General features: G+C 34.9%; 1 long non-coding RNA gene and 1 other non-coding gene across 2 annotated transcripts; both read left to right on the forward strand.

Annotated features, from left to right (window-relative positions):
* The first annotated feature begins 3758 nt into the window (after positions 1–3758).
* Positions 3759–3890, forward strand: LOC148783831 (U6atac minor spliceosomal RNA). Its single transcript, XR_016047589.1, has one exon. It is a non-coding gene; the product is annotated as a U6atac minor spliceosomal RNA (small nuclear RNA).
* An 8217-nt stretch (positions 3891–12107) lies between these two features.
* LOC110006572 (hypothetical protein) lies at positions 12108–13182 on the forward strand. Its single transcript, XR_016054627.1, has 2 exons — positions 12108–12233; positions 12312–13182. It is a non-coding gene; the product is annotated as a hypothetical protein (long non-coding RNA).
* The last annotated feature ends 11633 nt before the right edge of the window (positions 13183–24815 follow it).

Here is a 24815-nt window from a genome sequence, read left to right on the forward strand (position 1 = left end):
AAGCTTTAAACTTTATAAATATAAAAATATTTTTTTTCCTATTTTAAGAAGGTTAAGAAGTAAAGAATTCCTGTTAAGAAGGTTAAGAACTTTATAAATTTTTTTTTCTTTTTTAAGAAAGTTAAGACGGTTTTCTTTTTTTTCTTTATTTATTTATTATTTAAAATATAAAAATATATTTTAAATTTATCAAAAAAAATCCATCTAAAAAATAGATTTATTAAAGGGCCCACATGAGGGCTTGGTCCGCATGCTAACCGGGTCCTTATATATCATAAGGGCCAAATTATGATGGTCGCAATTTCGCCCCTCCCCAAGGATCGTGAGGATCACATTTTGATGGGTCAATCTCCGTTTTCGCCCTTCCATTAGAATAAGGGGCTTTAAAGAGGAATGTTCATGGTATTGTTAGTTTTTTTTTTTACCAACATCTCACTGTAAACATCCAAAATATTAGTAAATACTTATATTTCAAAGGTGACCTAGTGAGATTCTGAAGATTCAATATCAAAGGAGATGGCTTATTTTGTGATATAACAGTGCTCAAACATCGTAATATCGGACAGGGTATTTAGAGTGAGATTGGTGTTTGAAAATGCGGATATTTTGTAAAAACTTTGATGGCCATTTTCGTAGGAATTTAAAGGCACATTTGGTTCGCATTAAATATTTTTCTTGTAGGAAATTCATTTCTTAGAAAATGGATTTCTTAGATTTAGATTTTGCATTTTTTTTTCCATGTTTGGTAATATTATCTAGATTTCTTATGAAATTGTTTTCTTTCGTTTGACAAACTATTTGAGAATCTACCCAGAATTTGGAATGAGCTATTCTCTCTCTAAAAATCCAATCTCTCTTTCTTTCTATAAAAATCCAATCGCTCTCCAAAACACATCCTCTCTTTTTAGAAACCCAATCTTTTTCTCTATCTAAAAACCTATTGTCCCTCTCTAGAAACTCAATCTTTCTTCTCCTTTCTAAAAATCCATTATCTTTCTCTCTCTAAAAACCCATTCCTTTTATTTAGAAACTCAATCTCTCTTTCTTTTTCTAAAAACCCATTCTCTCTTTCTCTCTCTAAAACCCAACCTATCTTTATCTCTAAAAAGCTATTCTCTTTTTAGAAACTCAATCTCTCTCTAAAAACCTATTATCTCTTTAGCATTCCAATATCTCTTTTTCTCTAAACAAACTCATTACCTCTCTTTCTCTCTCTAAAAACCCAATCATTCTTTCTCTTTCTAAAAACCCATTCTCTCTTTCACTCTAAAAACTCAATCTCTCTCTAAACATTCATTTCTCTTTCTCTATCTAAAAACCTATTATCTCGTTCTAGAAATCCAATATCTATTTCTCTCTCTTCAAAAAGGCATTATCTCTAGAAACTCAATCTCTCTCTAAAAACCAATTCTCTCCCAATATCTCTTTCTCTCTCTAAAACACATTTTCTATATCTAGAAACCCAATATTTCTTTCTCTATCAAAAACCCCAAACTCTCTTTCTCTCTCTAAAAACTACGGTCTCTCACTAGAAATCCAATCTCCCTCTAAAATCCCATCCTCTTGCTTTAGAAATCTAATATCTCTTTTTCTCTAAAAACCTACCCTCTCTAGGGACAAACCTATCTCGTTCTCTATTTTAAATCCCATTATCCCTTTCTTTCTCTAAAAATCCAATCTATCTTTCTCTCTAAAAACCTATTCTTTCTCTAGAAACCCAATATCTATTTATCTCTCTAACAATCCATTCTCTCTCTAAAAACCAATCTCTCTCTAAAACTTATTCTCTTTCTAGAAACCCAATCTCTCTTGCTCTCTCTAAAACCCACTTTCTCTAAAAACCTAATCTTTCTTGCTCTCTCTAAAAGCTATTCTCTCTCTAGAAACCCAATCTCTTTCTCTCTCTAAAAACCCATTTTCTCTATCTAAAAACCCAATCTCGCTTTCTCTATCTAAAAACCTTTTTCTCTAGAAATCCAATCTCTCTTTCTCTCTAGAAATCTAAGCTCTATTTCTATCTTTAGAAATCCACCCTCTTTTTCTCTCTCTAAAAATCAATCTATTTCTCTCTCTAAAAACCCAATCTCTTTCTCTCTCTAGACATCAATCTCTTTCTCTCTCTAAAAACCCAATCTCTTCTATCTCTAAAAGCTCATTATCTCTCTTTAAAAACCAATATATCTTTCTCTTTCTAAAATCCTAATCTCTCTTTCCCTCTCTAGAAACCCAATATCTCTTTATCTATCTAGAAACTCAATATTTTTTAAAATTTTCTAAAAACTATTTTTGGCTTACTACAAACAAAAATAGTTTGAAGAGTGAAATAAAAAAAAAAAAAAAAAAAAAAAAGAGGGGACGTCTTAAGAGGCCGAGCCGGGCCCAAGCCTAATATATTCTTTTTAGGTTAGGTTGGGTTGGGCCGGGCTTTGATAGTATATATTTGGGGGCGGTGTGGGATTTTCGGTACCGGGGCGGGCCAAAGTATTTTCGGGGTTTGCCGAGCCTTGGGCCAGCTCGGCCCAATGGTAGCCCTACTTATCCCCCTTGCCCCCGATTATTTTGAAAGAATTGGATTCATACCTACATAGGTATGATTCAAATTTTTTAGATTTTGGATTATGAAAATTAATTTTATAGGTAAAATGATTTCTTACTCTTGTGGCGAACCAAACATGATAAATTAGTTATTTTTTTAAAAAATGATTTTCATACGAACCAAGTAAATACTAATATTTCAAGCGTGACCTATTGAGATACATGAGATGGCTTGTTTCGTGAGATATTAGTGCTCAAATATAATAGTATTGTATATGGTATTTAGAGTGAGACTGGTGTTTGAAAATGCATATATTTTGTAAAGGGAAAAGTTAATATAGAGCACAGGCTCTAAACAATCAAATTAGAGCATACCTTAAAAATTTCATTAGAAGAGGTTGTTTTGATGCCCAAATATCTTCAAATTGATCATCTCGACATCAAGATGCATGGACAAGAGGAAAAACTGGATTTCAAGATTTGAAAAATAGTATGCTTTGTAACGTATTTTTGGATGGCCAATTTTCAAGATTTTCAAGCTTTCATAGATCTATCAATCTACACTATTTTTGAAGATGAAAATATATTTTAAGGCTTTTACAATGATTTTCAGTATTGCAACTACATTTCTCGACACTATTTGAAGATAGGCTCTAATTTGATTGTTTAGAACCTAGGCTCTATACAAACCGCACCCTTTGTAAAAACTTTAAACATGTCTGCTATTGGTATAAGGACCTATTTGATATTGGAAACTGAAAGTTCTCAAGGAGTGGAAATTCTGAATTTTTAGAAGCTAGATATTTTGATTTCTGAAATTGTGTATGAGAACTTTTTTATAATTCTAGGAACTCTAGCCGCCTATGTTTGATTGAACTTGGGATTTTGGAATAGGGGGATACAAAAATTAGATATATTTAACTATTCATTGAAGTGTTTATCATGAGAGGGTGATATTTGTTCAATTAAAGAGATTTGAAGGGAAAGGGGTTGGGGTTTTGGTGGTAGTACCTTCACATCCTAGTCACCACGTTGTGGTTTTAATTCACATTAACACCATCCCTTTAACACTTTTAAAAAAATGACTCCTAAACTATTTGAAAACATAGGTACAGGCTAGTATTTCCCACTGAATTACACCCCCCAAAAAAGGAAAAACATTCTTTTTTTGATTGTGGGTTCGAGTACCACCATGAATGTATTATTGAAGTTATTTCACTTTTGTGTTTGTTGAAAGGACATATGATTGGCATCTTCCTAAATAGGGACAAAACAGCCTTTGGGCCTTCTTATTACCAAATATAACACCGTTAAGGCTATCCACCTCTTCGAGGTAGATCTTACCTAATTGATTTACATTCTGGCTAAGGTCTTGATCATCATCTCCGATGTATTCTTTTCAATATTGATCTTTTCTAGCTGCAATAATTTTTTCTCTAGAATATCTCGAATTCAATAATAACACACATCAATGTGCTTCGTTGGAAGCTAGCATTCTTGCTCAAGTGCATAATGCTTTGACCGTCATAATGGACGATATACTTGTCTTGTTTCAAACCCACTTCTCGAAGGAATCTCTTCATCCTTATCATCTCCTTGCAGGCTTCAGTGACTGCAATGTACTCTGTATTTTGGACTACCATGTAACAATTGGTGCTTTAAGCCTCCAAACTTTATTTCTCTTCGTTTATTTTATTATATTACACAATTGTCTTATAGTAGGACTGTAAAAGCAATGAGTTGTAATCTGTTTTTATTTTTATTAATAAAAATTGGATAGGGGGCCTTCTCCCCCACAGATTTATCCAAAAAAAAAAGAAAGAGATTTTAAAAGCATAGGTCATCTACAATATGTTTGAAAAATTGGAAAGTTTAGATCACATTAAAAAGAAAATAATGTGGCAATAGGTCAATATAAAATTGATGGTTGAGAGCATATCTAATTATCTCAAATTTATTTTACTCTTTTATGCATTGGAATGAGCTCAAAATGTAGGCATCCATACTTCTCACCCTCATGCACCTGTAAAAAGTGTAAGATAAATTAAAAGAACTCCTTAAAACGTTGAGGGATACTTTTTTCATTTGATTGTATTTGAATTTTTTTTATATTTTTTTTGTAGAGGTGCACAAATGAGGTGTATGCACGCTTCAAATTTCATGTCGATTTGATGTTGAAAAAAATAAACATGGATGAAAATAACATGGAAATTTTTCAAATGACCAAAGAATCCACATTGTAGCCACCTAAAAATATATCAATCTCGACCGCCTGATCTTAATTGGATGGTTGATAACACGTCTTAGAATTTGAATTTAATCTTGTTTTACGTGCATCATATTGAGCTGAAATTTATCTTTTTAAAATAAATATTTTAAAAAAGTAAATTACCACAATACCTTGAAAACTTTTAGGTATATTTTATCCATTTTAATTTGCTTGAGTTTTTTTTCTTATGGTTTTTAAAGGAGGTAGATGAGACCAAATCTTCCAAAATTCGTTTAGATCTAGTTTTATTAAAAAAATAAAAAAATGAAATATACAAAACAAATTAAAAAGTTACATCGGAGTCCATCAGCCATTTCTACACTTCAGTCTTCCATGAAATGGCAGTATCAAATTTTCATAGAAATTGGGAAGTTCTAGATGGGCCTCCCATTATAGAACTTCTTGCTATCAAACAAAGAAGTGCTACATAAATCTAGAACTTCTAGCTCCCAAAGCTATGAGTTCTAGAAATCAAACCTGCCCCAAGTTATTTACTCAAATATTGGCGCTTGAAGATTCCAATATAATTGCATTTTACTCTATAAAGTATTGTTGATTTTTTTTTAAAACATTTTATTTACTTATTTTATTTAAATTTTTAATGAAAATGCTCCCAAATGATGTATGCGAAGTGTAAAAAAAGTATAGTGGGCTAGATTTGACCACCAACATAATTTTGTCGAGTAATTTAAAAGCTAAATCTCCAAGCTCTTGATGCAGCTGAAATTTACTGGCAACAAATACCTGTCAAATACAACTGTGTTTTGGAAAGAACGACAAAATGCTAAGAAGAAAACAACAAAAAGATAGCGAAACATGTGGATCCAAGTCCTCCTCTATGTCCCCACAAGCACAAAAAAAAAAAAAAAAAAAACACAAAAAGACCTCCCTCTCTCTCTCCACACTCTAAAAAAAGACTCTTAGAACTCTTATCCACATCATGCTTCACCCCATACAATATCCTCCTCCTTATTTTTTAAATATACTCTTTTTTTTTTTCTTCTCACTCAAGAGTCAAGGTAACTTGTTGGGTTGGGTTTCTCTCCATGTGGAGTATGGTTCAAAGTTCATCATTCTTTTTGGGTGAAGCCCATACGGAGTAAGGGCATTTCAATCATTTTAGCTATTATATGTTAAATGAGGGTTTTCCTCATTCGGTCTCTTGAAGCATGATTAAAAAAAAGAGAAGAGGGTGTGTTGTCCGCAGAAACGGAGAGGAGAGGAGAACATTCTAGGTTTTAAGGCACTGTGCAGTCATCATCAAGAGCTCCATCGTATAGCCATTCGCAATCCAATTGAGCTAAAATTTTGACAGCAGGTTCGCAACACATGGTTCTTCATTATGAACGGTGTGATTGACGTTTGGAGTCCTCTAACTCAGTTCTGCGGAGTCGTTTTTACTGCCTTTGTTTTGATGAGATCTATTCAATTTTCTCCTTTTAGAGTTCATCTTGTTTATAATATTTGTCAAGAATATATTATTCTTGATAATTGGTATTGTTGTATGTCTCTAGTTTTAACTAGAGAACACTATAGTGTATTCTCATTATTTGGTGATAGTGGAAGCTTTGGGTGGACTACGGTCTCATGGTTGTTTACTCCTCACTTTGAGGAGGTTTTCCACGTAAAAATTGGTGGTGTCTATGTGTGCGTTTATGGTGCATTTGGTTGTTGATTTGGGAGCTTGATAATTGCTTTTATTGTGTTTGATATATTGCTCTCTACTTGATTACTTCTTATTAGGTTCACTCAGGAGAGAAAGAATTATTTTGTTCTGTTGTGCTTGTTGATCAGGTATTGTCCGGTTTATCTTTCTTCCCAACATAACCCTCTCAAGATAACCACATTACTAACAACTACATCCCCTTATAAAAGGAACCTACCAACTAATATCATTCGTACTTTCCTTAATAAATAAAAAAAAAAGGCTCTTAACTGGCTTAAATAAATCCCCACTAAAAATGCGGACACTTTTCTACATAAATCCCACCAAAAAATACGGACACTTTCCTTAATAATTTGGACCTTAAAAAATTGCAAAATTTAAACCAACAAAATCTTTCTAAAAAGTACACTCTAAAAAAAATTAAATAAACTCATTTGTCAAAAGAAATAAAAATAAACTCGTCTTTTCTCGTACTTCCAATCGTGATCCAATTGCTTTAGATAATCGTGCACGATCATCTAAACTACATCAGCTCTCGCAAAAAAATAAAAATAAATGATGACCCATTGCTCAAAATCATGCCCAATATCAAAATTCCGTCGAAGACCGAATTCAAGGTGACGTAGAAAGTCCTATAAGACACACACAAAACCAGTATTTGAAGGGGAAACGGCACAACCCTAAAACTCAGAGAACCTTCATCACTTTCATGCCCACAATAGACTGAGGCACAAAGACTAACATCACATTGATCACAAATGAGATCATGAAAGTCACCAAATAAATGCTGAGCAAATCTGCCAAGGCGTAAGGTCGAGAGTTCTCGAACGGGAGTCGAAGGCCAAGCACGAATGCGGAAGCCATGCCTATGGCCACGAGGCCGATGATCTTGTATGTTGGTTTTGGGTCTGCTGGAAAATGTGCCTTATCGCCAGGATTCTGCAAGTCTTCAACTGACTCCAGTGAAAATTTGGTTCTCATTAACATGTTCTAAAGGTGCAATGGTGGCTGGTTCTTTGGTGATTGGGGTGGAAGTGAATGAACGTGGTGGTGTAACACAATCTTTCACATGTAAAAAGGGAAACGAAATCCAGTTATAGGGTGCGTTGGGATGCAGTTTTGTGTGTGTGAGAGAGATATATATAGCTAGTGTTTTCTATTTTTTCCTAACAGGGTTTTTTTTTCCGAGCTCTAAAGTAATAATTTAATAACTACATAAGTTTTAAAGAAAATCGTTTTAAATATGATTTTAGACTTTCAAGATCCAAACTCATTTTTAAATTTCAAACCTTAAAGATATGAAGCCAAGACCCCATATCAAAATGACTAAGGTTTTTGCTTTAGACTTTAAAGATCCAAAAGCAAGACCTTCACATCACAAAACTTATGTATTGAGACGTAAGCATTGGCTTTAAACATTCGAATTCCGAAGTCAAGACTTGTTGGATTAGACTTTAGATCTTAAAGGTCGAGAGTCATTGTTTCAACTAAATTTCTTTGGGCATTTTAGATAATCATCACATAAATTATTACTTCTAATCATAACGGTGTGTAGTGGGGAACTTTGAGAAAAAATATCGTAATAATATATTAACATAAAATACAGTATTTTAAAGGAATTTTTAGTTATTTTCAGTGTTCTAGAACTGCATTAGGATAGATGGTCCTAAGGCACCCATCCAAACACGCCATAAAAAGTATGGGCTTATAAACTTTTTATAGAAAAGCAACAGTATGCTACCTCTAAGTCAAGAAAGAGGGTGCTCATCCAAACACGACATGCTACCTCTAAGTCAAGAAAGAGGGTGCTCATCCAAACACGCCGCCATGCTATCTCTAAGTCAAGAAAGAGGGTGCTTCAAAAAGAGAAGGATCTAGAAACATGAGACCCACCACCAATACAAAGAGACTTTTTATACAAAGAGAGTGCTTCGAAAAGAGAAGGATCTAGAAACATGAGACCCACCACCAATACAAAGGGACTTTTTATACAAGGCACAATAACCAGTATGCCTTTTTTTGTTTTGTAATTAAAAGAAGCGTTAATAATGTATATAACTATTATTTTTCTTCATTTTTTTAAAAAAAAAGAGTTGGACTCGGGCGAGTTACACATACTCGCCCAAATAAATCGCCTCGGCCAGATCCCAAGTACCTTGGCCGAGTTGATTTTTTTAACACTCAACCCAACATTAAGTGAGAATGCAAAGAGATATGGATAGGAGAGGATTTTTAATCATATATTCCAAAGTCAACTCCCATCAACTTGAAATATTTGGAGGTTTGTCTTTTGTTTCTCATTAAATCTACACGCAAAGTTCATTTTGAAAACCTCCTGATTAATCTTCTCAACCTCATTATGTCTGAGAAAAAAAATAAATTGAAGTGCTAAAAATACTGCATTGTGTAATACATTATCGAGACTTGCCTATTTTGAAATACTTTCAGCCTTTATATATCTACTCCTTTTGTATAACTTTTAGATTTGTATAACTTTTAAGGCTTTAAATTTTATAATTAAGAGTAAAAATAATTTTTTGGGTCATCGTAAAAGTTTCCGGCACCAAAGTTGTCTCTTCTATCAAGATTTAGAGGCGGGCTTTACTTTAAGTTGACACCTTACAGGAAAGCCAATGAAGAAGTTAGACAATCATGCAAAAAGAGGGAGTCTCACAATCACTTACGGTGATTGTAATTCCTGAGTTTCCTTTCCCTGATTTCATGTTGTAACCAGCTAGTTTCAATAAATTACATCATTTTGTAAAAAAAGAAACGCAAAAAAATATTGGCATCTTATATAAACTATGCCCTTTATGTATTAAGATTCCGTATCTAAATATATTTATTCAAAACTTAGGCTTTCTTTGACAAAACAGATTCCGACTATTTAATTTATTTAAAATCTGAATAAAGGCATTGCCCACTCTTCATATATTTGAATTATATATTATTGTGATATATATTTTTATGCATGTTTGGTTGAAAACCAAATTTCACAATTTCTTCAGGTGCAACGAAGGGTTTTTCAAAAGGATAAATCACAAGGCTCTACCTCCCTCATCCATTCACTGCCATAGTCACACAAAGAGGGTGAAAATCAAAGTAAAATTGGTTGAAAATCACTAAACAAAACTAAATAAAATTGGAAAATAGTAAACGAAAAAACCAAAAAATAGAGTAAAAAAATAAAATAAAACAAAAAAGTAAACAAGAAACCCAAAGAAACTTGGGTTAAAAAAGAAGGTAAATGAGCCCCAAACCTAGGCGTTCAAATGGGTTCTCTCTTTCTTTCTTTGTGAAATTGAATGGCTTTATCTCTTGGTTAATGTAATTGAGAGAGAGAGAGAGAGGTATATAATCCCAAATGCCAATATATGGTTCGACAGAGGATTTTGAAACAAGGAAAACTAAGCTTTGAGGAAACCTGGATGGGAAGATCGAGAAGAGGGAGAGGACGGGGTCTCATAAGATATGAGAGAGGTAGAGAGGCAAAAATTTTTGAGGGAAAAATTGAAAGCCGTAAGTTAGCATTTTTAAAATCCTTTTAAATTCAAGTCCCACCTGTTTTTTCTTTCAGAAGATACTGATTTTGGGGTAACATTTAAATCTCATGCGATCAAGTTAGGCTCTATCAAATACGGCTTTTACCATATTGTGTTAAACAATATCTAAATCTTGTAATATATAGGAATATCTAAATATTATGTGCTTATCAAACATACCCCTGATGAGATTTAGATATATTTATCAACAAGAAAATGGTTTGACATGATTTTCTACTCTATCAAAATAAGTAAATCCTCACCTCATAACTCATCGAATATTGCAAGTCAAGCATTAAAAAACCTTACATCGATTATCTTGATTTGAATCATCATTTTAGTTTTTCTCCAATTAATTGGGGTTGGCTACATGAATTGATTCTTCATTCTGCTCTATTAATGATTATATCTTCCGTGAGACTATAAGTCTCCATATCTTTTCGTACTACTTTCAACCACGCCTTTTTTTTGGCTTACCCCTTGTTCTTTTCAGTTATTTCACTTGAATTAACTCGCACCTCCTAACCGGTGTTGTACTTGGTTGGCACCACACATGACGAGTCCACCTAAGTCTATTATCTCTCATTTTAACACCTATTGGTGCCATGCTTAAATGCTCCTGAATAGATTCTTTTGGAATTCAATCCTTCTTGTCTTGCCACTCATCCATCTCAACATCCTCACTTCTGCTACACTCATTTTTATGGGTAAATTGGTTTTTGTCTGACTAACATTCTGACCTATAGAGTAAAGCTGGTTTTACCATTGTCCTATAGAAGATTATCTCGATTTGAATATTATAGTTGTAAAAAAAAAGAAGACGATTTTAAGGTCTAAAAATAGTGTATTTACGAACAAGTTATATACACCATACATTTTTCTTTAAAAATAAGTATTCATAAATCCGCAAGATCTATATCATTGAGTTTCAAAATTTATTATCCAAGCCACTAAAAAGATTTCCATCACCAAAAGTACTTTCTCGAAGCCTCATTCGCTACGAGTTTTTCCTTTTTCTTTGGTGGGGGACGGAGGAACCTTTGTATTCTTCCCGAGAGTACAAAACAATGGGATGAGATCATGCTGAGGATGCTTGTTGTAATGTTATCAAATAAAATTACAAAGTTAATGATGTCATCGATTTCTTTACATTAATATATTGCAATGGAAAATGAGGGAAAATAAAACAATGCCCTTGGACTGGTAGCTACAGTATTAGTCGAGTTTCAAAATCTTAATTAAGAATTTTTGTGCAATGACAAGGCGGTCCAATGATTCATATTGAACGGGGTCCGGGCGATGTCCGGGGTCTGTTTAAACTTAGGGACCCGACCCCATCACGTCTGGATCAGTTCCAAGTCAAACTCGACCAGGGGGACCTCACCCAACCCATTTACAGCCTGCCACATCCAACAATCAAGAGACAAAAGAGAACGCCACACATGCCATATAAGACACTTTTTTTCTCTATTTATTTATTTTTTAGGGTAATTGTCACGTAGGAAAAGGCCTCCTCTCCACGTTATGCCTGTGTCGTAATGGCTATGACGTCCAAATTGACGTTGGGATAAACGGCTGGGATGACGCGTGATTTCACAAGGAAGATTAACCCATAAACTGAGGTTTATCATCATCGTCCATCTGAAAAATCAAGGGACATGTTGTTGCATCCGAGAAGTGCCGGTTAAACAGAGCAGATAAACCTCAGAAAAGCGATTATAGTATGACGAAACTATTTATATGCCTTACCAATGATAAGAAAACAATAAGATTTTTTGCCTCAAAAAAAAAAAAAAGAATCACGTCCTAGATTTGAACAGAAATAGGAACAATCATATCTAAAATAATCATTGATAATTCTAAAGTAGACTTTAGAAATTTAAATAAGAAAAATTACTGCACCGTGTCTTTTTCCTTGGGGAACAAGTTTACAATTTTACAAAACTAAAAAAAAAGAAAAAAAGTTTTTTATTTTAATTTTATTTTATTTTTTAATACATAGAGGTGAATAGCGCTCTCAACCGCCAACAGTCGGCCAAGATATCCTTTTAAAAATTACGATTTAGTACATAGCATTCCTTTTATACACCCCTCTTCTCAATTGTAGGAATAGGAGGATTCAATGGCATTAATTTCCACTAATCCTTGCACCTTCTTCTACTCTCTCTCAAGTCTACTTATCCTTGCATGGCGCCAATTTTTCTTTCCTCCACAGGATCAGGTGACAAGAAATCTCTTTCTCTCTCTCTCAATTTCATGCCGACCACCTCTTCACTGTCTTCTTTCTCTTTCCTTGCAGGAGGATGAGTCCACTCCACAACCACCTTCCATCAATTCAAGCCTCGGAACCAATGGATTAAGCGGTTATGATGCATCTCAAAACGATGAGACCACGGCGAAAAATCCCCCCACCTCATCTAGCCCATCAACTGAATTCAGTCCTACAGACATTGAAAATGACAGCAATTTCGTGCCGGGCTCCAGCCAATCTTCACCAGAACCCGGCAACCAAGTGCATGCCCTTGTGGACCCAAAGGCCACATACAAAGCTATAGCCCCCTTGGCCGTAGCCATGGCACCATCCACCTTTGCCTTGGCCATGAGTCTTCCACTTAAGTCTAACCAGACTTATGTGGTAGCAGCACTACTGAATATTTACTTGCTCATTTTTGTGATCTCAGTGGAGCTTGTTGTGCTGATAGTCTTCATCCCCCAGTCCATTAAAGACATGATGGTCATGAAGGGCCTCCTAGGCCTTGGAATAGGCCTTTTTGTAGTGGCTTTCCCACTTCAAGTGTTGATTTCTCTGCCCCATAACTGGATCTTTAACCCTCTTTGTGGGGTAGCTGCTTTCATGGCTGCCTTCTTATTCTATCTCACTATGAGGATCCATAGAGATGCCAATAAAGAGAGAGAGAATATAGAGGTATGACAGTCCATAGAGCTTCCATGAAGAGAGAGAATATAGAGGTACGTGTGTGTGAGAGAGAGGGTGTTTCCAGGTTTTAAGTTCTATTTGAGTGCAGTGTGAAGAGTTTGATAGAGTTTAACATCTATGCTTTCTACATTCGTTCAATAAGTTGGATATTTGGTTTGAGCACAGTGAAATGTATGATTTCCTGGCCATCCATGTGTGTTTAAATCTATGAATTCCTAGTTATATCTTGTTATGTTTGTAGTTTATCATGGAAGTGTTTAAATCTAAGAATTCCTAAGTATGTCTTGTTATGTTTGTTGTTTATTATGGAACAAGTGCAATAGTTTCTATATTCTTACATGGAATTAAGACTCATGTCAAGAGATCTGCTCTGTGTACCTTCCGCCAACCCCTACTTCCCCCTGCGCTGCTGCTTCAATGACTAAAACCTCCAATGACCAGCAAGTTTGAGTGACCGGCAAGCCTTTTGCTCTGGCGACCAGCAAGCTACAACGACCTCGAGCTCTATCCAGTGAACTTTTCTTCGCTTGTGGTTTTCCTCTGTTCCGAATATTTTCTCCCCTGTTTTGATTGTTCTTTCTCTTCCTCCTAGATCTAGCTCACTTGGCTTCTTCCTTCATTTTGTTCTCTTCCCCTTCTGATTTTCATCTTTACATCTTGTCTCTTTCCTCTCTCTTCGTCTTACTTCTTTATATTTTCCCTTCCTTGGTTTTGTTTTTAGTTACATTGTTATTTCTTTTGTTTTGAGCTTTTCTGTTCATGATCTCCTTACTTGTAACCTTATTCAGTGTCCCAGTGGAGATGTCCGGAACACTTCCCTCTACCGTTTAGTTTGGTTATTTGACTTTCCCCCTCTTTTGTTCTCTCCTCCTACCCACGTCTCTCTTTTCCTTATCTCTCAAACCCTACTTCTGAATCGCTGGTTGCATTGACACCGTTCAGGCCATAGTTATTGGGAGCGGGAGCGGGAGTGTCTGAGCGACGTCTGACCAAAGCTCCGGAGCTCGGGGAGTGAGTTCCGGTGAGAGTAAAAATAGCGGATCGAGATCCCGTATGAATAGGGAGTATGTTCCCAATACATCGGGATCGAAATCCCTATTTAACGGGAAAGCTTTTCATGTCAAATGGGATCGTGTTCCCATATTCATTAGGATCGTCCTCCCATCAACAACAACATCGCGTCCCCCATCTAAGAATGTCTGTGCTCTTATTTGGAAAGGATCGAGCTCCATTCAAGGAAGGATAGCGTTTTGTGTATGATTAGTCCATGCTTCCATAGCAAAACTCCACTTTTATGAAAATTTGGCTTAAAATATAATTATTTTACTTTAAAAATAATTTTATTGAAGAAGTTCTTTTTAGGATGTTTCAGGGAAATAGGGATGGAGTTGCGGAAATATAGGGATCGCACTCCTAAAACTCTAGCACTAGGGATCTAATTAATTCAGGAACAAGATCCTAAAATTTAAGGAACGTGTTCCATACAGTATCGGGAGCGAGCTATGTTGTGAACGGGATCAAGAATCCTAAAAAATAGGGAACAAGTACCGGTAGAGATCCCGACTACGGAGCTGGGTTTCGAAGCGGGAGCGCCACCCTAGTTGGGCGCTCCAAGTAACTATGGTTCAGATGCCTCCATGAGTCTAGGCTCTGCCAGTATTTTTAGTGTTGCCCCAACCTGCGCTTATTATGATGGGATAGTGCTTTGGAGTGGTGGTGAGCAGTTGGGGTTAGGGCTAAGGGACTTGAGAGTTTCTGTCCATGATGGGATAGTGCTGCTTATTATGATGGAATAATGCTTCGGAGTGGTGGTGAGCAGTCAGGGTTCGGGCTGAGGGAGTTGAGAGTTTCTGTCCATGATGGGATAGTGCTTTGGAGTGGTGGTAAGTAGTTAGGGTTCAGGCTGAGGGAGTTGAGAGTTATCGTCCATGTGTGGCAATAAGTGGTTAGCGGGGACTTGGCTTCTTGGTAGTGTAGGGTATTTGAGATTCGGTATTTGGTTGTGTTTGAGAGTGATGATAGGTCCTTTTTAGTAGGGATTCTTTATTTCTTCCTCTTTGTCATTGCAATTTGGTGGGTGTCCCTTTTCATTAATGAAATCTACTCTTAACATGCAAGAAGAAAAAAAAAAAAAAAAAAAAATACAAAAAAAACAAAACTGGATCCCAAAATGTAAGATTAAAAAAGATCCTCCAAGTAGCTCTTTCGCATAACTGCAAACATATAGTCAGTGGGAGCATCCTCTACACCCTAAAGCTTAAACGACTACCCTGTTTTCTCGGTCACTTCTAAGAATTGCTTGCATGTACCTCTTCTAATGGCCCTACACTACTGGACTCGAAGAAACTCGACACAGATTCATGGTTTTCCCTTTCATCATATCACGAACCTGCACCATAAACATCATTTTTAAAAGTTTTTCCTTTGCTTTTTTTTGATATGCTCCGTGTATAGTTTTTATACCATAATTTTATTAAGTATATGGAGATTTTCTTGTTTTATTTATCTGCTTTTTCTGTGTATTCTACTTGAATACATGTTCAAGGGTTGCCCTTTCATCCCATCACGAACCTGCACCAGAACCATCATTTTTTGTTTAGGATATTAAGGCTTTTCCTTATTTTATTTTGATAAATTTTCGTATAGTTTTGCAAGACATTTTGGTGTTGTACTTGAAAATTTTCTTGTTTCTATATATCAGTTTTTTCTAGTTGTGTTCCTTGATGTAAAAAGGTTTTTTCCATTGAGAATTTATGCATTCACAGACACACAAGGACAAAAAATAAAAATAAAAAGGTTACCTCTTCAGCTGATGATTCTGGTTATTTTTACCCTCATATAAAGATGATAATGTTGGGTTTATGTGGCCTTTAAAGGCCTTATGAGTGTGCATTGAAAATACTTTCCTTATAGTGAAATATAAACTCAGTGGGAGTGTGGTTCCTCGAAGACCATACTAAGCAAATGATGTTTACTTATATCGGACTGTGATTATCGATCTAGGCTAGACAGTTGGAAAACCCAAGGTACCTGGGCATAAAGAATTAACCGAGGAGGGTTTGGGGTTAGCCCTTGATGAGGTCGAAGCTTATGTCTAGATGAGAGAGTCGAGGGACTGTGTGACCCTTGTGTTTGATGGTACGCCCACTGAGACGGGGGCCAAAACCTCATCCATGTTCCATCACACGGCATGCATATCGATGTATCATTCAAGAAAGCTAAATATCCACATTTGGGTAAAGCGTATGCATGTACGAGAGATACCCCTATGCACCATAGAGCTGTGATTGGATCAGGTCGTGGTGACCTTGATTAGTCTCTAGGGGAGCACCTGTAATCCACAGACTGGGATTGCAACCCCTTGATTTATCGACTTGACTTTGGTGACCCGCTAATGAGCTCCTGCTTGGACTGTAGGTCATGGGAAACACTGGGGTTCGATAAAGTTAGTGTGGTCTGTAGTCCACAGTTGGAGGTGGAGTATCCCATATTTACAGATTGAATTTTTAAGACCATATGGATCATTTTCCCATCATATTAATTTAATTGTGCTCATTTTATTATTAAAATGAATTTAGTTTTATTAATTGAATTTTTATGAATCTCTCAATATTGTATTTGTAATTTTTGGTTTTATAAAAATACAGTTATTAATTTTACAAAGTTATAAATAATTCAAATATATATTCATTCATTTTAATTTAACTTTAATACTTTATAAAATTTCTTGGGGGCCCAAAGTGCACATGGGCCCACCATGTGGCATGTGGGTGAGGGCCCACAAGTGCCATAAAAGGGTGGCATCCCCACCCTCTTTGGATTCTCTTGTTTGCTTTATGTTCAAGTTTTTAAGTTAAGGTAAATTTGATTTGTGGCATGTGCTCAAATTTTGGAAGGGAAGTATTGACCATGGCTTTATTTGTTTTATAGCAAGTTTGCTTTGAAGAGATGGTCAATTTGAATAGCTAGTAAATATTGACCTTATCTTATTTATATTTGGTAATATTTATTTACTTGATAATATTTGACATATCCTTACAGAATATGTGACATGGATTATGCAATTTTATGTAATGCATGATATTTATTTTATTTAAATATATTGATGGAAAAAAGGTTTAAATAAAATGGGATAATGGTTCATGCACATTCCATAATGTTGATGGCCTATCTATGGAATGGATGGCTCAAATCTCTCACCTCACAAGTCACCTTGATCAACGATCTAGATTCAATCTCATGAAAGAGTCAAACTATGGGAAAACCCTAAGAAACCCTAAACCTAAATATACACTATAAATAGGAGTGCTCTTGTCCAATCTCTACACACAGAACCTCTCTTCTCTCTCTCTCTCACCTCTCTCTACTAGAGGGGCACGCCCCACTCTCTCTCCTCCATCTTTTTCTCTCTAATTCTCTCTCTTTCTCTCCAAATTTTAGGTAGTACTCTCTCTCCTCTCTAAACCTAAGTTAATTTTGGGGGTTAAAGTTTTAGTAAATCACTCATAGATGGTATGTGATCTTCGACAGGATATCACATAGGTCTTTCTTTCAGTTTACATTTAGGATCCTTGATGATTCTTATCTACAAGTTCAATGTTGCTAACATATGAAATTATTATAAGATTGGGCGTGTTCAAAGACATGGCTATGAAATTATTATAAGATTGGAGGTGTTCAAAGACAAGGCTGACTTGACTCGGACTCGGCCGGGCTACTCAGACTTGGCTCATTGTCAAGCTAAGTACTTGAGTAAATTCAGGATTATATATAAAATAATTATATGTATATAATGTATAAAAATGTCGATATGCTAAAATTTGACAACCATGCTCTAATGATACGATCATATAAATCAACATAATTTCTTTTAAAAGTAACCATAAATGGCTCAAACCAAGCATTGCACTTCACTCAAACACAGGCGCATGCACACATAAAGTTTAAATTTCTCTCTCTTCCTAGTTGCTATATATTCAAACCGATGCCATGTATTGATTGAAAGTATACCATAGACCAGTGATGCATGGTGTAGAGTACACGATATGGACAAATGGTGGACACTAGCCATATTTCTCAATGACAAGCATTCAACCGGCTATGAATAACCACCGTCCATTGCCGGTAACAAATGGGCGATGTGTAATATGGTTTCTTGTATCTTATCATTTCTGAAAGCTCCCTATTTATGATTTGTGGGCTAAGCACACTTAGTGAGGCTTTTGCTCTAGAAAATTATAGCCGATGCACCGCACAAAGCGAGGCCGCATGCAACCCAAACTAACCATATCATGTTTGGGGGTAGACTTATCCATAAATACACCAAAAATGCCAGTGTTAGGCCTACGATGGTTGCGGGAGTTGCCTTTTTCAGGGCACTTCTCTTCTCGAAAGCCTCCGGTGATATGGAGTACACAATCATGAGGCCATTAAGTGCCGCTATGTTCAACAAGGTAAGTACATAGAAAAGGTTGATCCAATGGTTCTTTTCGGCCCTCGAAGCGGCTTCGAGGGCGCTGAAGCCAAAGAAGGCCAGCCCCATCAAGGGCATAATCACCGTCGATATAAAAGAGAAGTCAATCCTAGCTGCTCGATCTCGTACTTCCATGATGCCCCCTATGATGTTTTGGACTAAATCTTCCCCTTATGAAAGAATTAGGAGCTAGAAGATTGTTCTCGGTAGCTGAAGTTCTGGTTGATGTACGTATATATAGCATTAAGTTAGTTGGGTGTGTTTGCATACGGTTGCAACCTTAAACAATCCAATTAAGGCCCACCTCCAAATTTTATCATAAATGTAATTTTGATATAAAAAGGTTTAGGATGGTTTGGGAATCTATTTTTATCTCTAATTATAAAATTTTAAATTTTAAAAATAGTTCAAACCAAGTAGATTTATAAACACATGAAAATCTTGAAAAATGATGGTCGAAATAATGTGTTGCAAGATACACTATTTCGTAGATTCGAAATATTTTTTTCTTTTTATATTCGTGCATCTCGATATCGAGATGATCAATAAAAAGGTTTCTAATATGTAAACAACCTTTTATGATAGAATTTTTGGGTGTATCTTTAATTCTACATTTTGAAGTTGCGACCTTAGTTAAAAAGACTGACACTCAATTGGTCTTGTTTTTATTCTTTCACAACTTTTGAATGGAACCTGCCCTAGTCAAATAATTGACTATAAGTGAGGAGGAAGGTTTTGCCATTTGTTATTTCTTTAGCAAAGTGGGAAAGAACGATCTAAGGAGGATCTATCAGGTTTTGTTATTTGTTTATTTATTTGGCTAAGTTGGGAGGAAAAGAAGGATGAAAAATTCACCTATTCTGTATTTGTTACATATCTATAATTTTTGGATGGTCATATATAAGTAATTAGGAGGGAATGACACTGGGGCATTGATGGTTTGGGGGGTGGATGTCACAACATAATGTCCCACTATCTATATGGACTACTAACATATCATTATCATCATCACCATCTATCAAGCTTTATCTCAACTATTTGGGAATGACTACATAAACCTATTCCACCATTTTTCTCTCTTAAGGGCTATACTCTCACTAAGGTTATATGACACCATGTCTTTTTTCACTACTTCCATCCATATCCTTTTTGTCCTTTCCTTTGGCCTTTTAGAGCCTTCCACTTGAACAAAATCGCATGTCCTAACAGATACAGTATTAGGTAGACACTACATATGGTCATCCAACCTAAGTCTACTTTCCCTCAACTGCTTTCAAGCCACACCTAAATTCTTTTCAATGTATTCATTTCGAATTCTATCATTTTTTTTCTTGCCACTCATCCATTTCATTATCTTCATCTTAGCTACGCTCATTCTGTGGATATATTGCTTCTTGACCAACTTAGTTGATCTTTATAACCGTGCCATAAAACTTTCCTTTCAGTTTAATTAGTATGTGACAATCATATAAAACTTGAGATCCAGATGCATACCTCCATTTTGCTCATCTATCTATTATCCTACGTGCGGCAAGTTGCTCATCTCTCTATTCTCCTGGATTATTGAGTCAAATATAAAAAATGATATCTTTTAGGTATTTCTTGGCGATCAATCTTACCTCCTTTTTCGTTTATACTTCTATTATTACTCAACTTGCATTCCCTATATTTTATCTTACTCCAACCAAATTTAAAACTTTTAGATTCTAGAGCATCCCTCCAAAATTCTGTATGTTGTTGCCGCTTCTAGTCTCATCAATCAAAACTATGTCTTCCGCTAAAGGCACGCACCATAATACTTTATTTTGTAGGTGTCTAGTTAACTCGTCCATATCCAAAACAAAGAGATATGGACTCGGAGCTAACCCTTGATGTAGGCCTATTGTCATTGAAAATTCACTTGTCTCTCAACTTGTTCTCTTCGCACTAGTCCGCACCCTAGTACATATCTTTCACCATGTCAATATAGCCTCTTGAGACTCTTTTATTTTCCAATGCCTACAAAATTAAATTTCTTGGTACCCTATAGTATACTTTATATAAATTAGTAAAGACCGTATGGATGTCATCTCTTGTCTCTTTAAACTTCTTTATCAATTGGTTAAGCACAAAAAAAACCTCACTTGTTGACCTCTTTGACATAAAAACAAACTAATTTTCTGATACAGTTATTCCATGCGTTAGTCGTTGCTCGATCACTCTCTTTTATAACTTCATAGTGTGGCTCATAATTTGATCCCTCAATACTGCGTATAATTCTATATGTCTCATTTATTCTAATAAATAGGTGCCTTAATACTTGTTCTCCATTCGCCTGGCATTTTCCTTGTTCTCAATGCATTGTAAAACAATTTTATCAGTTAGCATATGCCCATCTCACCCAAGCACTTCCAAATCTCTATTTGGATACCATTGGGTCCTAAAGCCTTTCCTATCCTTATCTTTCTCGAAGATTTTTTTGCTCATATAACCTAATCTTGCAAATGTATCTATGACATCCGCCTACTTTTATGTTAAAGTTTCCTCTTAACGTTGTGTTCCTATAGTGTTCACCATTTAACAATTTTTTAAAATAAACTTTTTACCTTTCATTGACATTGTCAACCTTCACCAGGACCCTCTGATCCATACTTTTAATGCAGTTAATGTGATCTAGATCCCTACACTTCCCTTCTGTCATTTTTACTAGTTTGAAAACATATTGTCCACCTTTGCTTGTCCCCACTGTTAACATATCCCAAAAGAAAAGGATATAAGTGATTAGGAGCTCCAAATCCTTCTTTTTTCTCATGTAAAAACACTCATGGTTATTCTAAAGGGTGCGCATTGGATTGAGCCGAGGCTCTAAACAATCAAAGTAAAGCATAACTTAAAACAGTGTCAAGAAATGTCCTTACAATACTGGAAATCTTTGTGATAGCCTTAAAATATATTTTCATATTTAACTATAAAATTTAAAGCTTCAAAAATTTTGTAGATTGAGCAGATCTATAAAAACTTGAAAATCTTTAAAATTGACGGTCCAAAAATGTGTTACAAGATACACTATTTCCGAAACTTGAAATCCATTGTTTTTCTTATGTCCTGGCATCTTGATGTCGAGATAATCAATTTAAGGATATTTGTGCATCATAAAAACCTCTTCTATTGAAATTTTTGAGAGCGGCTCTAATTTCATTGTTTAGAGCCTCGGCTCTATATACATTTTCCCTATTCTAAATTAGTACCTTAAGATAAAATAATCCTCCTAAGTAGCTCGTTTTCTCATGGGCAGTGTTTTCTAAATCGGATCGGTCAGGGAACTGGCTATCCAAAAAACTACTCCAGATCAATGAATGGGTTGGATTCTTATGTGTGAGAATATATCCAAAGGAATAGAAAAAAATTTGAAAAGAAAAAGAAAAAAACAAAAAATTGATGGAAAATTTATCAAAATACCAATATGAGATGTATCCATCTCTGTTGATTTAATTTCCAAATACCCAAAAAAATAAACATCATGATATATTGGAAGGGTGCAGTTGGCATACGGATGCATCCGTAGCTGTAGAGGTAAGGTGCACCTTCAAATTTAAAAATGGCATATAATTTTGATGTAAAATGTTCTTAGGATTATCTCAAAAATTTATTTTTATATCTAATTATAAAATTTAAAATTTTAAAAATGGTTAAAATAAAGTAGATCTATAAACATATGAAAATCTTAAAAATGGACGGTGTAGATAATAAGTTGTAAAATGCACTATTTCTGAGCCTTAAAATATTTTTATTTTTCATGGTCATACATCTCGATGTCGATATGATCAATCAAAGGGTTTTTCAACATTAAAACTACCTTTTTCCGATGGATTTTTCAGCTGCACCTGTAGTTCTACATTATAAGGTTGCATCCTTATATAAACTTTTTCCATGTTGGAATAGTTTGCAAAAGGGTAAAATTTAAATAATTAATCTTTCGTGGGTATATTGATAATTTTACCAAAATTTAATGTGTGGGAAGTGAGCGATCTATCCTATCTCAATCGGCCAGTCCCTAATAGAGTTAGTTGGCCAGTTCCGTGACGGAACTACATGGTTCCAAGGAAACCAAACCAATTCCATGGTTTGACAGTCTATATCAGGGTTTGAAAACTCGGCGAGTCGAACTAGACTCACCCGGTTCAACTCGAGAATCGGCAGACCCCGTACTGGTTCCACTACAATACCGGGAATCGCCCGTATCTAGAGAGAGCCGGGCGATTCATTCTCAATAGTGAATCGCCGAGTCACTGTCATGACTCGCCCGATTCTATGCAAGCGCAGACGTTTCATTCCCAATAGTGAATCGCCGAGTCACAATAGTGAATCATGCAAGTGCATAACGTCATGAGTCACAAGGGGCATTTTTATAAATTTTCGAGTTACAATGGGCACCCATTGTCAAAAACACTTACTCCATCACAAACCCACACTGCTACGTGCGTTTCGCACGTGACTAGCTTTGGTAGCATAAGACTATTTATTCTTACCAAATTTGTTCTGTGGGTTCGATGCTGGACAATTGCATCAAGGTAAATAGCTCAGAAAGAAATATGATATAAGTATTGAGTGACATTTTTATATCATAAGTTAACATTTAATGTGGTGGTTACAGTGTTGTTTTAGTGTGTTAGACATCGTGGGATCAATTTTTGCCCAAGTGTCATTATTCCTTCACAAACAAATTAATTTTTTCTTTTTTACAAAATAAATTTTTTTTACAAAATAATTTTTTTTTACAAAAAAAAAAAAAGTTTTTTATAAAAAAATATATTTTTGTTAAAAAAAAATAGAAAGTTCTTGTCCAAAAAATAAAAAGGTAATACAACAAAAAAAAAATTTCTTGTCAAAAAATAAAAGCTTATTGTAAAAAAAATATAAGGTTCTTGTAAAAAAAAAAAGAAGCTAATACAACAAAATTTCTTTTTCTTGTCAAAAAATAAAAGTTTATTGTAAAAAAATATAAGGTTCGTGTAAAAAAAAAAAAAAAAAATTTATACAACAAGTATTTCTTGTAAAAAAAAAAAAAGGTTCTTGTTACAAAAAAAAAGAAGAAGTAATACAACAAGCATTTCTTGTAAAAAAAATAAATAAAAAGTTATTGTCATAAGAAATAAAAGGTTTTTGTCAAAAAAAAAAGATCAAAAGTAATACAACAAATATTTATTGTAAAAAAAATAAGAGGTTGGATTTGTTATTATTTGCATAATAAAATAATTATAAAATGTAAACCAACAAGTTCAATTTCAGTATATAATGTTCTCCACCAATTCGAGATTTTGGTGGCCATTTTTTATCAATTAAAACCATTTTTTATTATTGTTCATCTATGATTATATATTTCATCCATGATAATTCTATGATTTTTCTTTTGTGTGATGTAAATTTAAGAGTCAAAATAAGTTCATACAGAGAAAAAAATCTCAATATTCACATATTGATGAAAAAATGAAAATTAATAATGTAGTATCGCGATTTCTTATTGGATTCCTAAAAAACAACATTTATAATGAATTTTAATATTTTTTTTAGATTTTTTTAAAGCTTAATCCAACCTATTCGGTCGATTCCCGATCCAGATCGCCTATTCACCGATCCAGATGGGTTTTTGGGGTGCACGATTGGGGTCACCGAACTGTTTTTTAAACCACTGGTCTATATAGATTCCCGATCCAGATCGTCGGTTTTTTAAACACTGCTTGTGGGAGTAAGTGCATAGGTTGCTCCGGTACGAGTACATCACACGCGCACTACAAAGAAAGAAAAATAATAATCCAGAATTTTGGGTACATTGTGCTATGTGAACCATGTCATTTGATCGAAGATTGTGGAGTACAGTTTTTCCACTCATGCTCCATCGCAATTTAACAAATATCAAGATATTAGAGTGTACGTTATCGTGTAGCACGTGCTTAGAATATGAGAATTAGAAAAGGAAAAATGGTTTGATAGGGCTGCAGCTCTATAAAACTAAGTAAAGCCTCACCTCATAATTTTGAAAAACCTTTATATTGACCATCTCTGTTTGAATATTATGGTTGTGAAAAAAATAGAATTTCAAAATCTAAAAATAGCGTATATTGTAACAAATTATCTAGACGGCCCATTTTGCCCTAAAAATAAGTGTCCACATATTTGAAATATTTGTACCATTTTTTGAGGTCCAAATTATATTGTCAGAGTTGGAAATTGATTTTAGAGCCATCATGAAGATTTCAGTTGGCGAAAGTGCTTTCCATATAAAGATTTGATGTGAGGTTTTATCTTGTTTTCATAAAGCCTAGGCCTTATGGAAATTTCATCCTTAGAAAAGAGCTCCTAGCTTCTTGCCAAACTTACTTTTCTATCTCCAAAGTAGCGAGTATGAAAGTGTT

This window comes from Amborella trichopoda, chromosome 1 (assembly GCF_054954075.1).
Source record: "Amborella trichopoda isolate Santa Cruz 75 chromosome 1, AtrichopodaSantaCruz75HAP2 v2.0, whole genome shotgun sequence".
In the NCBI taxonomy this organism is placed as follows: Eukaryota; Viridiplantae; Streptophyta; class Magnoliopsida; order Amborellales; family Amborellaceae; genus Amborella; species Amborella trichopoda.